Source organism: Eumetopias jubatus, unplaced genomic scaffold (genome assembly GCF_037043125.1).
Source record: "Eumetopias jubatus isolate StellerSeaLion01/CBP00866 unplaced genomic scaffold, mEumJub1_p1.0 scaffold_4, whole genome shotgun sequence".
Taxonomy (NCBI): Eukaryota; Metazoa; Chordata; class Mammalia; order Carnivora; family Otariidae; genus Eumetopias; species Eumetopias jubatus.
In genome coordinates this window covers 120,841,192-120,855,277 of record NW_028274810.1, presented here as the reverse complement: position 1 = coordinate 120,855,277, position 14,086 = coordinate 120,841,192, and the positions used below count along the sequence as shown (strand labels likewise).

Genomic DNA, 14,086 nt, shown 5'->3' with positions numbered 1-14,086 from the left:
CAAGACTCCAAGAGGTGGTGTGCTCAAGGTTATACTGATAACATCTGGCACCCAAATCCCGAGACCCTGGATGTACAGCAAATTCCACGCTGCTGTCTTCTTCCTCCCATGCTGGTTGTTTTGCATCCAGTCAGTCCTTCCCATAACTACTTTATGGAGAAGGGTGAGGGAACATTGGGAGGCAGGGCCAGGTCCTGTATACTGCCAAATTGAGGGGTTTGGACTTTACCCTGAATCTCTGATGAGCCAAATAGGATTTGAAGCAGGCTAGTGGCGATTGCATTTGGGATTTGCATTTGAGGGCCAGCCCTTCGGGGGCGAGGACGGTGGACTGAAGTTGGAAGCTGGGGCGGGTGGGGTCGGAGCCAGTCTGGCTGAAGGGGAGGTAAGGAATCTCTTGCCATGATCCAGGGACAGAGGATAAAGAGCTGTGACAGTCGTCATAGTAAGAGGAAGGATTTTCACACATGTTAAGAAAGCAAAGTAGAAAATCTGATGGCTGGGTGGTTGTAGAGGTAAGAGCAGGAGGACTCAGGCTGCTAAGAAGTTCTCAGGAACTTCCAGATCGGGAGGAAGATAACGGTCTTACTCATCACCATTGTTGCACCTAGGTTGCAAGGAGGGGTTGCAGAAAGGACGTATGCAATGCTTATTTGTAGGCACACTGACTTACTTAGACTTAAGTTCCTTCTCATCTTGGTGTCACAGTGGCCAGACTGCTGGCTGGTCACTGACACCTGGTCCCTCTCCTTCCTGAGTATCCACTGAAGTCTATTGCCTGCAGTCAGGTGTGATCATGAGATGGGAGCCTAGCAAAAGAAATGATATTCTCAGGCCTGATTTATACACACACCTCCACATTTTGTCTTTTCTGCCTCTCTGATGCAGAACATGGTGGAGGCACGAGAGGGAAGGGAGACCCCTGTCCCGCCGTGTGGAGGAGAGCTGGCCACCAATCAAGAGCACTCGTTTTAGACATTACATGAGCAAGAAATCAAATCAATTTTTGTCACGTTCGAGCCATGATGCACAGGGGTTGTTTGCTATAGAAGTTAGCCTAGCTTAACCAATACACTTTTCCTGTTTCCTATCTCACCTGCATAGGTAAGGTGGTGTTCGGTACATAACTATCAGTGCCGATCGCTGTGGCTGGTAGATTTGTGTACATTACCCCCCATTTAATCCTATAATTGCTCTGAAATTTTGAAACACTCCTGATTTTCAGAAGAAAAAACTCCCGAAGTGTACTGGTTTCCTTCAGGTTTTACCACCTGCCCCTGGGTACAAGTACATGAGGCTGTGCAGTACATGTAGTTTCTTTCTTTTTCTTTGTAAAACTGTATTTGAGTCATATTGTCCCCCAGCTTTATTGAGATATAATTGACATATAACACTGTGTAAGTTCAAGGCGTACAATGTGATGATTTGACATATATATATTGAGAAATGATTACCACAATAGGGTTACTGAATACCTCTATCACCTCACATGGTTATGTATATGAGTGTACGTGTGTGTGGCGAGAACTTTTAAGATCTACTCTCTTAGCAACTTTCATGTATACAGAATTGTATACTTAACTATAGTCACCATGCTGTGCATTAGTCACCAGATCTTATGTATCTTACACCCGGAAGTTTGTACCCTTTGAACACCTACCATTTCATAGGAAATTCTTTGTCTTGACTTTTTTTTACGGTACTTAGAAAGTAGGTTGATGATCAAGAAGGAAAAGAAGGTGAAAGAGGAGGAGAACGAAAAGTCGGTCCATTGATCTCTTCATTTGTCTGGGTCTCACTTCTGTAAATAGGAGCTATATCAGCTGGCATATGCATTGGGCTGAACACGGGCTTCACGGTGACTAAAGCCACCACCAGCTAGTGCTTCTGGAAACAGTGCTGTGCTCTCACTGGCCCAGGTTTCATATCCTTTCCTTCCCATTTGGGTCTCTATGCTTTGGCCACCCTGGTCTTCTTTCAATTCCTCAAATAAGGCATGCTCCCTCTTACTCCCGTGACTTTGCAAGCTCTGATTTCCTTCGTTGGGAGTATCATTCCCCTCCATTCAGTCGGCCAACTTGTACTCATCCTTCTGCTTTCTCTTTAAGCATCATTTTCTCAGGGAAGGAAGCCCTCCTTGACCCCCAAACTAGGGGATGTCCCCTGATAGTCTCTCATTGCATTCTAGGCTTCTCTGTGGCAGTCATCAGAGTTTTGATTATATAACCACTCCTACAGATTAGTGTTTGTCCATTATTTCCCAGTGACATCAGCTCCAGGAGGGCAGGGATGGAGTCTGTTCAGGTGGTTGCTCTATCCCTAGAATGTAGCAGAGTGCCTGGCCATAGCATTCACTCCATAAACAGTGGGTGAGGATAAAAAGAAGATATTTCTCTTCGTGAAGTAATAAAAAACAAACTTAGAGGCTGCTTTTCCAAATGGCTTTCTGGGAAACATACTACATAAAATTCTGAAATGAATCAGGCTACCTGGTAACTTGATACTGACTTAAATCTAAACCAAGCATGGTGCTGTCCCATTTCACAAGTGAAGAGTCAGAGCAGGCCAAGCGCTGCTGCAGTTCGCCCTGGTCGTGAATCAATGGTGGGGGCAACCTCTCATCCGTCCCTGCTTGCTCTCGGGTACTTTTTGTGGGATGTTGACATGGCGGTGACTTGGCAGCCATGTGGCTGTGAGCCCTTGTCCTGAAGGAAAGGGGAACAACATTAGACTCAGAACCCTGTCTCAGCTGCTGTAGGAGCTCTGCAACAACCTTGGGCAACTCTGAGCTTCAGTTTCCTAACTTGTGAAATGGAGAGAATATTATCGTTCTAGAACCTATTAGTAGAGTTGTTTGCAAGATTCAAATGTGCTAATGTGGGTAGAAGTGCTTTCCCGAGAGACTGGCACTAAGCAGGTGCTCAAAAAATTTTAACTGGCATCTAGTGCTTTTCTAGGATGAGGGTTTATTTCAAATGCTGGGAGCATGTTTCATTTGATAGTTCAAATGAGTCAGCAACTCCATTAATAAAGAAAAAGAGTACCTCATCTTTTGCTGGTGGAAAAAAGGCTTATTTAGCTCCTGGCCCAGTGGCAGAAACCTGAAGACAATGATTTGATTACCAAATTATGAACATGCACTTTCTTCCCAGTATGCGAGGTTGAACAGAGATCAGTGCCACATTGAATAAAGCCACTCTTTCAAAGACCCTGTGGGTGGCTTGTTCATCCTTAGCGGATGAGACATTGTTAAAGTTTGTTTCTGTAGAAAAGACTTTTTTTTTAAGATTTTATTTTTAAGTACACCCAATGTGGGGCTCAAACTCACAATTTGGAGATCAAGAGTCATACGTTCCACCAACTGAGCCAGCCAGGCACCCCAGGATCTGACATTTTTTTGAGCACCTTCTATGCAAGGTACGCTGTTAAACACTTTTCACATGCTAACTTGTTTACTCATCCTATTTCTGTGATGAATTATTGCCCCTATTTTCATGATGAGAAAATTCAGATTCAAGGTCGCATAAGCTGGTAACTAGAGAGCTGGTATTCCAACCTAAGTCGGTCTGAAGCCAAATCCCCATGCACCTCCAAACATATTATATTCTCCCCCTAGGGAAGCACATTCCATGGGAGTAAAGACCAAAAGTATAGATCAGAAAACTTAGTCCAGTAGTAACTATGAATATTTATTATTATTCCCTGATAGCTTTAGAAATTGCCAATTTCCGGGGCGCCTGGGTGGCTCAGATGGTTGGGCGTCTGCCTTCGGCTCAGGTCGTGGTCCCGGGGTCCTGGGATCGAGTCCTGCATCGGGCTCCCTGCTCCTTGGGAGCCTGCTTCTCCCTCTGCCTCTCTCTCTCTCTCTCTCTCTCTCTCTCTGTCTCTCAGGAATAAATAAATAAAAAAATCTTTAAAAAAAACGTTAGAAATTACCAATTTCCTTTGGAATGTAGAACTTTTCATTTCCTTTTATAGAAGCCCACTGTTTCCGATTTTCTCTTTCTCTATTTGATGGTGCATGAAACCCCCTGGTCAGAGAGGCTGTTTGGGAGAGTGGGGAAAGCACTGGACTGGGGATGGTTTCTAGCCCCGAGTCTCTCCTTTGCATGACTTTGGGGAATTCATTCAACATCTCTGAGCCTCATTTTTCTTACGTGTGAGGTGAGGGCAGTGATGCTGCTGGGGTGCTTGCCTACATTTATGGATTTTGCGAGGATCTATTGAGGTAATTGTGTAAATGTTGTGCAAAAGACTCCCTTTCTTATTCTAAGAATAAGAATTTGCTCCCACTTTCTAAATGCCTACAGGCCCTCTTGGCATTCCTTGCCTGATGTGAATTTATGGATAGTGGATGTAATAGCAAAATCTCTCTTGCTATGACTTACATGCATCCTGAAGTGTTTCACTTTTTGCATAGAGGAATGCGTTCCAATTGAAGGAGATGCAATTCTATTTTGAGGTTGTAGACTCAAGGCACCACTAAACAGATTCATCTGCTTTCATCGACATAAAGTGAATCTTTCATTTGTGGACGGCCTTACTGCTCAAACCCCATCTGTTACTGCAGCCCATGGCTTTATCTGGCGAGTCTTTTCACTGTCAGAATCAAAGCCAAACATTGCAGGGACTAATGGTTTCACTGAGGCAGTCATTTCTGTGACCAGAGAAGCCTCCTCTGGGGGTTTCTGTCACTGTCAGAGACTCTTGATGGAATTACAACCCCTTGGTTCATTTTTGCTCTTATTTATTATTTGAATAAGCTCTATACCTAGCTCTCCATGCCTTATCTGAGGAGACAGAGCCAGCCATGAATGAGTCATAGGGTCCACTCAATTGCATTTCCACAATTTTATTAGGATGGCTGGCTAGATTAGCTTTGTTAAACATGGAATAGCTGTTTTGAGTGCTCATTAGAGTCTCCCACATTTCCTAGAATGATTTTGTAATTTTCACAGACATCTGTGAAAAGAAAGCAGGTGACCTGAGTGGCTGGGTCATGATTCTGCCAGTCTCAGGGGTAACCTTGAGTATGGCCAGAAACCCTTTGGTCTTGGTTGATGGTATGGACAAAGTATCATGGAAGTTAGGGGGCAGCAGGGAAAGTTTCTCTAGGGGGATATTTGAGAGTTGGGCTTTAAATCATGAACTTGATTTCACCAGGCAGATAGAAGCAAGGGCAAGAGACATTCTTCATAGAGGAAGCTGACTGAACAGAGCAACGCAAAGCAAAAGTTGATAATGTTTCAGGTGTGTGTGTGTATGTGTGTATATATATATATATATATATATATATATATATAAAGATTGTATTTATTTATTTTAGAAAGAGAGAGAGTGTGAGAGCACGTTGAGTGGGGAAAAGAGCAAGGGGAGAGGGAGAGAGAGAGAATCTTAAGCAGACTCCCCGCTGAGCATAAACCTGACATGGGGCTTGATCTCACAAACTTGAATGAGATCAGGCATGACCTGAGCTGAATCCATGAGTCAGACGTTCAACCAACTGAGCCACCCAGGTGCCCCATGTTTTAGGTGTATCTTAGACTGTGGTCTAAGCACAGCTAGAGAGAAAGGAGGTTAAGGCCAGGTCATAAAGGGCTCAAGGACCAAGCTTAGTGGTTGCACTGGGCAATGGGCAGCTCTCAAAAATTGCTGAGCACGGACAGGTGGAGGGGGAACATGATTCAAATTTTTCTCATTAAGCAGTGAATTTCCAATATAAGGTTTTCAAGGTAACTCAGCAAATACCTTATCAGCAAGCCAAAGGGATGATTTTTTTGCTCACATTAGCCCTGTGTGATAAGTGAACCAGCTTAGATATCTCTATTTAGCAGATGGAAAGGCTGAGTCTTGGTGAGATTAAATGCTCAAAGGTACACTACTCAAAGAATATAGAAGTTAAAAATAATATTTCAATATCATGCCTCATATTTCTGCTTGAAAGAACCTTTTGAATTCTTACAGACTTCAGTTAAAGGTTGAATAACATTTGCTCTGAGGCATTATAAGGGCTTAGATGCTCATCCACGATTCTGAAATGGAAAGAGACCAACACTACATCAGTACAATTCAGAGTCATTAATACTTAGTAAAGATACTATTTGTCCTTTTAATACTTTCTTAATCAGAACCAATGTATCATTATTATCACTGGCTCTCAGCCAGACTGGAACTTGTCTAAAGAATGCTGTGCAACTAGAAATTTTGTACCAATTTCTATGTCAGCTTTGATAATGTAGAGTTTAGCCACCGACGTTAATGCCATGGTGGAGACCTCAATGATCCTGGGAGAGCAGAAGAAATTTTAGACATTTACAGATACCTTCCGAGTGGATGATACTTTCACACAGTCTTGCTGATAAACCCAGAGAATTCCAGTTTAACAAGGGTTTCAATGTTGCACCTCAGGCCAGCAAAGGGTAGGACTATGAAAGAACTGGATACTTATCTCCTGAGTTGTATTTCCAGTCATTATAAAAATGAAATCTTGCTTTGGGGCATAATTGGGAGTAGGTCCATCAGAGTTGAAGTACTCACTCTGCAACTCATGAGTGTAAACTTTGGGAAGTCACTCACCTGTCCTGAATCTCAGTTTTCATACCTCTAAGGTGAATTTAAAAGCCTCTTCCTTGTACGGCGAATTTAATACCCTCTTCCATGTCATGCGAATGTATTTTGTGCACATACATCTAAAGTGGATCCTGATGATAAGGATTCTTTTTAATTTTTTTTTTAAATTACATGAATCTGGAATTGGTTCTCCTCAAGTCCTGGATGTTTTGTTTGTTTTTTCTTTGTAAGATTCTACTATAGTGACTCTAACCTTCTCTTATGTCCTAGATTCCCATCCAGAAGCTTGTGACATTGTTTCAGGAAAACTTTCCCAACACCTGAAGAATTTCTGTGCTCCCCCCTCCCTGTCCGAGATACCTGCTTACCATATCACCAGCTTCTGGAACTACCGTGTCTGGGATCAAGGTTGAAGCCAAAGGCAAGTATCCTTCAAGTCATCCTAATCTAAAAATAAATGCATCATTGAGACCAGGAGGAAGATCACATTTTAGGACTCTCCAAAAGTCACTTTAACCCAAGATATAAATGCCATCCTAAAATACCTAAAAACACACTTGATGGAAAACTGGACTAAAGATAGAACTTACTTAAAAAGAGTTTTTTTTTTTTTAATTCATATAAAACAAACAATTGTATGTTTATGGCAAAAGCACTAAGAATTTGTAGCAAAAAAAAGTCAAATTCTAAAAATATTACGTTTCTTTTCAAAATGTGTTGATGTAGTTTCAACATCACTGGGTTTCAATGGGGGCAATGTGTCTTCTGCTCTTGACATTAACACCTCTTCTCCTTTTCTCATCCACAGCCACACCCTCATGCTCTGGATGGCTCAGAAATTCCAAGAAGTTTTCCTACTACTGCACTGACTGGAACAGACTAGAATACAATACCACTGATAACAACAGAAGAATCTCAAAGCCACAGAGGCAGGCAGCCCCGGGAGAAAACCCTTGATCTACTACTTTCTGTTCAAAGAGATATTGTACAAGTTACTTAGCCTTGGTCATAGGTCAGCTTTTCTTGGGAAGAGAGTCTGAGACTCTTGAGATTTGTGTGGAGGAAGCTAACTGGGTAACAGGCTCAGGAACAACATCTGTGATGGGCAGGAGGAGGAGTTGGACCATGAAACAGTTTCAGTGGAGGCCTCTGGCAATCCCACAGGGAACCCTGGAGCTGGGATGTCTCTTCGGAGTTGTCCCAGGAAAGGACAAGTGATGGGGCTCTTGTGCATCTGTGTTGACCAGTCAGAGATGCAGACTGCCTTCAGAGAAAGGGTATGAGATGAAAGCTCTATTTGGCTGAATCTGGGGGTAGCAGGCAGAGCTCCTGGGAGCAGTGGAATGAGTGCCTCCATCCTGAGGGGGTACTTGGGCAGCTCACCATACTTCCACCTACATGCTCAGTATAGCACGGGATCAAGGAAGTCTACTTGGCCTCTTGACCTAAAATTGCAAAGCCCTAATCTCATATCCCCTCTGCCACATCTGACTTATATCTATAGTATTTATCATGAACTGACACATAGTTTATATTAAATTTCTCTATTGTCTTTCTGGAACTGCTCTGGAATGAACTCCAAGCTACTGGAGGGCAAGCGACTCTGTTTTGCTCATGACTATATGCCCAGTCCCAACAGAGATTGGCACAGAGTGAACTCTCAATAAATACTTGTGGAGTGGAATAAATGAGTGAATAAATATAACACATGCTCGGTGTTGGCTCTATGGGAAGCACTCTAGTTCTAAGCACTTGCAGTAACTAATAGAATCTTTACAACAACTCTCTAGGGGAGGCCCTATTATTATCCCCATTTTAGAGATGAAGAAACTGAGGCAGAGAATGTTTAATTATCTTGCCAAGGTCATGGATCTTAGAAGTGTTATATTCAGGAACAGAACCGGGCAATGGGATCCATATTCTAAAGCTCTGCCCCCTCCTTCCTTTCTAACAAAGCTGGTTATTTCTTCCCTTCCTCCTGTCCTCTCTTTACTGTCTCTGGAAATATATGCATAGTAATCACATTGTTGCATGATCCAGTTATTGTGGTTGAATATTTGATGTTTTGTAGGTTCAGACCAAAAGGGGAGAGCTTAGCTGAGTTCAAACTCCTGCCCTCTCTTCCCATTTTCTCAATACTAGCCCTAGGACCTGATCAATTCCCATTGTTGTTTTTTTCCTACAGCCACTGACAAACGCAGAGGCTACCGTGGGCTATGGGGCTCTTCTGTATGCATTACGTCATTTGATTAGCCCAACAGTCAGGGGATATGGGCAGTACAAGAGTGGCCATGTGAAGTTTACAGATGAGAAAATAGAGGCTCAGAGCTGGTTATGAGAAGTTATTTGGAATCAGAATTGCTGGTTCTAAGTCCTATATTTTGCTCTACCCTGCTCCTTCTTTTTCCTCGTTGGAGGCTGGAGGGCAGAAATGAAGCCTGGAGCATTTCTGTGTCCAGATTCAGTGACAGTCACTTGGAACATTGGTGAGCATTTCCCATGGGCTTCTCTCGACTTGACACATGAGGAAACAAGAGGTTCTATGATTTACTCAGGTTATATAGTGACATCACTGGGGCTGGGAGGTTGATTTCAAGTGTCACTTGCTTTTTAGCAACCCAACTGCTTCTTCTAAGTTAACAATTCTGGGGCTACTCACTCCATCCATCTCTCCTTGAGTGCCTGTGTTCATTCAATTCCACCTTTATCTTTTGAAGTAGCAGTAGTGTCATCTTCATATTATAGAAAACACAAGCCCTAGAGAGATTGAATAATTTTCTCAAGGCCACGCACTAATTGTTTCAAGAGGTGAGGTTTCAAACAGGATCTTTCAGATCCTCAAACTCCAGCTTTATTAATTAGAAGCTTGAAGCATATAACCTGAAAAATTTGTGGTTCTAGGAATATTTGAAAAATTAGCTGTCTAATGTTGGGCTAGTGGATGAGAAGCGTATAGTCTAATTGTCTAATTTGGACATATTTCCGAGTCATCTGGGGAGTAGCTGGCTAGTCAAGATGACCATTTAGATTTCTTATAAAGATAATCTAAAACAGCATCTGTAGCATGTGAATGTCAACTCTCAAGCTGAAAAATAAGATGTGGTTGTATTTACCGTTAGGACTCATCTTGCTGTGACCTCGTAGAGCATTTCTGAGGAGATCTGGTGCAAAGTTGATATATTGTTATCTATTTCATCCCCAAATAATTCAGCTGGGTTTTTTCCTGATAATAATTTCTGGACTTTTTCAGGGAGCGAAGTGTTTATTAGGTTAGAATGTTAAGTTTACAAGTGATTAAGAAGAGTGACTGGTGGATGAATGAACCAATCAGCATAAGGATGGTGGATCACAAGGCAGGAATCCTTTTTTCTCTGCCACTAACTTGTTAGGGCCTTCGGGGAACTCCCTCTCTGGATCTCAGTGTCCTTATGTGAAGCTGAAATAAAGGGCATTTAATTACTGTTTAAGGATTAATTAAGAGTTTTAATTTACACACCTGACAGTAAACCGACCATTTCCACAGCCTCGTGGGCAAACAAAGAAATGAACTGTATTAGTCAGATTAACTGTAGCACCAAATAACCCCAATATCAGTGGCCTCTAACTACAAGTTTTATCTCTTGCTCATGGGTCTGCTGGTGAGATTTGGTCTGTGGATCAGACTGCATGTCTGCATGTCAGGTTTAGGAGGATTCCCACATGTCCCTCATTCCTGAACACAGGCTGAAAAAACAGCAGCCCTTGGGACATCTACTTCTCATATGGATGTAGGAAGGGCAGAGAGAGGTTGGAAATACGCAGCGCTCAAAACCGACCTCCTGTCACTTCCACCCAAAGCAAGTCACCTGGCCAGGCCCAAAGTCATTGAAGAGGGTGGTATGCCCTGTCCATAGTGCTGGGGAAAGGAGAGTGAGTATTTCCTGACTAATAATACAATCTCCCAATGAGCACAACCTCAAAGGCTTTAAGAAAATTCTGAGCAGCTAGATCTAGGAATTAAAGAGTCTTATTGCTCAGTTCCTCAGATGCTGATTCAGCAATCTACAGTCTTCTTACCCTTCTGGTCCCTCCCTGGGTTTGCTGGTTCTTAAGGGAAAACCTCTATTAGACCTGGAGGTCAAACTGCAGGTCCTTTGAAGGCTTAAGATGCTGGCTTTCAGCATTTCTGATCTTTAGGACATAAATATAATTCTGAATAACTTGGACCTATAGTATTAGTAAACTTTTTGATCTTGATAGAATCAGAAAAACATTTTCAAGTGGGGATTTATTCTCAGGTGGGTATATTCTATGATACATCTTGCTTCCATATGTGTCGGAAAATTCTCTCTGACCACGTTGATGCATGAATGTCAAAATAGGCAAAATGAAGAGGTGCGCACTGAATGAACTACCCCTCCTTCCTGAACCTTCTTTCTTTTATGTAGGAGGAGTCCACAGGCTGGAGATGATTGAACCCTGCCTCGGGCAAGCCAGTCATATTGTCTGTTTTACTAGTTGAGTCAGTCTTCTGCCATTATAGAATGAAGGCATCTGTAGACACTATGTAACTGAACAAGGGTGGCTGTGTTCCAATAAAACTTTATGTATAAAAACATGTGGTTGGCCAACGTGGCCCATTGGGTGTAGTTTACAGACCCTTGCTCTAAGTGGCTCCTTCGTAATAACTGGCATCATTTTGATTGACACTGATGCATACCACAGAGGGTGGTGGGTTTCCATCAAATCCTTCTCTTCTGGAAACTTGATGGTGTGTTTTTCCTGGAGAAGCAAGCCTTTCACGTAGTCATTCAAACCCTTCCTGTATATATTTTTAAAATTTCTTTCAACTAGGGTGCCTGGGTGGCTCAGTTGGTTAAGCGACTGCCTTCGGCTCAGGTCATGATCCTGGAGTCCCGGGATCGAGTCCCACATCAGGCTCCCTGCTCAGCAGGGAGTCTGCTTCTCCCTCTGACCCTCTTCCCTCTCGTGCTCTCTCTCTATCTCATTCTCTCTCTCAAATAAATAAATAAAATCTATAAAAAAAATTAAAAAAAAATTTCTTTGAACTAAATTTTTTTATAATTTTATGGAGATATAAAAGACAGATAACATTGTATCATTTTAAGGTGTACAATTTAGGGTGTAATGATTTGATATATGTATATATTCAAAATGATTACCGGCAATAAAGTTTGTGAATATTTTTTGAACAGAGCATGGTACAGTGGCCAAACAGACTTCAATCGTAGTGATATTTCCAGGCATACAGAGAAATGTTCAAGTTCTGGCTCTGGCGCTAATGCACTTTGTAATCTTGGGTGCACCTGTTTTTTACCTCAGGGCTTCAATCCCCTCGCTCTGTAAAAGAAGAGATGAGAATCACTGTACACACTCTGTGTACTCTCTTTTGGTTCTAATAATGACTCTATGAGGGAGATAGTTTATTTTCAGAGGAAGAAATGGAGTCACAGCTGGGGAGTGGCAGAGCTGGAATATGGAGCCCACAGCAGGCTCATAATCACTCTGCTGTGCTGGTCACCAAGAAGTCCATGCGCCATGACACGGGAGTTGGGTGGAAGGAGAGGCACATCCAACAGAGACGGCCATAAGGTGGAGTAAACTTGAAAGACTGAGGATGTTTTCCACAAGTGGGGGTGGGGGGGGTGGAGAGAGAACATTTCTCCCAACTGGAGCATCCTCCCCACTGTCACTGACTGGGAAATCTGGGCACAGAGATGTCATATGGTATGCCTCCATGTTCATAGAAAAGTAACAAGCTAGAACTGGGGCCAGGTACCTTAACTTTTCTTCAGAGCTCTCCCTATCTGTCCATAGTTTCTCAAAAATAAATAATTTGAATACCAACTCAAGATTTTAGACTCACTTAGAAACCATCTGTATTAACTGTTCCTTTTCATATTTTCTGTAGAGTAACTTTAAAAAAAAATCTGAATAGAAATAATACAAAAGAAAAATTGATCTTACTACTTTAACTGGAAAATAGTTGTCATTGTTGTAATGACTTAAAACACACTTCTAAATGTGACAACAGAAAGATAACGTTTATCCATGTGCCACCCAGAAGCATCTCCCATGTGGGGCCACACTTGAGGGAGCTGCCAGGATTTCCTGCAGACTCACCTGTCAGATTCACCTGCAGACTCACCTGCAGGCTTTCAGTAGGCACACCACCATGCTCCAACTCTGGATAATTTCCAAAGGTAGAGCCCCCACAAAGCCAGTGACAGCCATGTACAAACGAATCAAGCCGTGACCCTCATGGAAAGACAATAAGAAACTCCTGACCTTCTCTTCGCCTTTTGATAAACGTAAATGGCATAAGAGGCCTTGGGGGAAAAGAGAAGGATCAGTGAATCTTTTATCCCTAACCCCTGGGGCTTGCAGCATTTTTGGACCACCTATGAGGGGCGCAGACCCCACGGTGAGTGACCGGCGCAGCAGGACCTTGCCCTCCAGGAGCATATTTGAGGCTGAATTGGAAGTTATCAGCCTGAAGAACTGAGCTCATGGTGGTTTTCCTACAACAGTTATTGCTGTGAAGTCGGTGCCCGGCTGGCTGGCAAACGCCACCCACATTGCTGCATCTGGGCCTTCAAACAACTCTGCAGGTGGAGAGACTTTTTTTTTTTTTTTTTTTTAAATCTCCATGTCATAGATGAAGTCGAAGAAGTTAAGCCATTTGCTGGGGTCACATATTCAGAAACAAGAGGGAACAGACCACATGGTGAGAACGTGGGGCCAGGGGCAGGGCTCCCTTCTGGCTGGGTGGGGGGGCAGGTGGAGGAGCAGAGGTCTGAGGAGCCTGGCGCAGGTAGCCGCTAAAGTTCAGCTCACTTGAGCGTCTGTCGCTGAAAGCTGGTATGAGGGTGCTTCTCAGTCAGAGCTGATGGATGTGTGACTAACAGAGTGGGGGGGGGGAAAGAAAACCTGGTTTCTAATTTTATCTTCTGTGGCACTTCACCAAAAAGCCCCTCAAGGTGGCCGGAAGTTGGAAGCCCTCAAGGGCTGAGCCCGGGAGCAGCATGCAAAGGCACTGGAGGGGCAGGGGTGGGGGTGGGGGTGGGGGTGCTGGGACATCATGCACACATGGCTTTCGGTCTGGCTTTTCGCGGCTTTGAAGGTCTCTTGTCTCTGCCTCGTCATCTGCATAATGCCCTACCCATATGGTGTTGTTTTATTTACCTCTTTGAGGGGAATGGCTACTTTAGAAAGAGACGAAACCAGAAGCTGGGACTTTCGGAAGCCCTCCTCTGGCCCTCTGGCCCGCCCACCCGCTCTCTTTCACTCTCTCCCGACTTTGCCTCTCCCCTGCCATCTTGACTTTTCTGAATGAGGACACTGCTTGAATGATAGGACCCATTTCTCCCAGGGCACGGTTGCCAGAGGCTATTTGTCTTGTGGAGGGCGGGCTTATCCCAGAGGTGCTTGCAGCCAGGGAGAGTTCAAGTGTGACCTACTCCCGTCTTTCATGCTGGAGGGACGCTCGGAGGTTTAAGAAGTGTGCCACGCTCGT

The 14,086-nt window shown here is 43.5% G+C and overlaps 1 long non-coding RNA gene across 17 annotated transcripts in view; it reads left to right on the top strand.

The window, feature by feature from the left end:
- LOC114211185 (uncharacterized) overlaps nucleotides 1-8,297 on the top strand; it is a 376,382-nt gene extending 368,085 nt beyond the window's left edge. For all 17 annotated transcript variants that reach the window (XR_015768071.1, XR_015768068.1, XR_015768063.1 and 14 more), the window contains 2 exons: nucleotides 6,841-6,991; nucleotides 7,379-8,297. This is a non-coding gene — a long non-coding RNA (uncharacterized LOC114211185). The remainder of the gene's footprint in view (nucleotides 1-6,840; nucleotides 6,992-7,378) is intronic.
- Nucleotides 8,298-14,086: the final 5,789 nt, after the last annotated feature.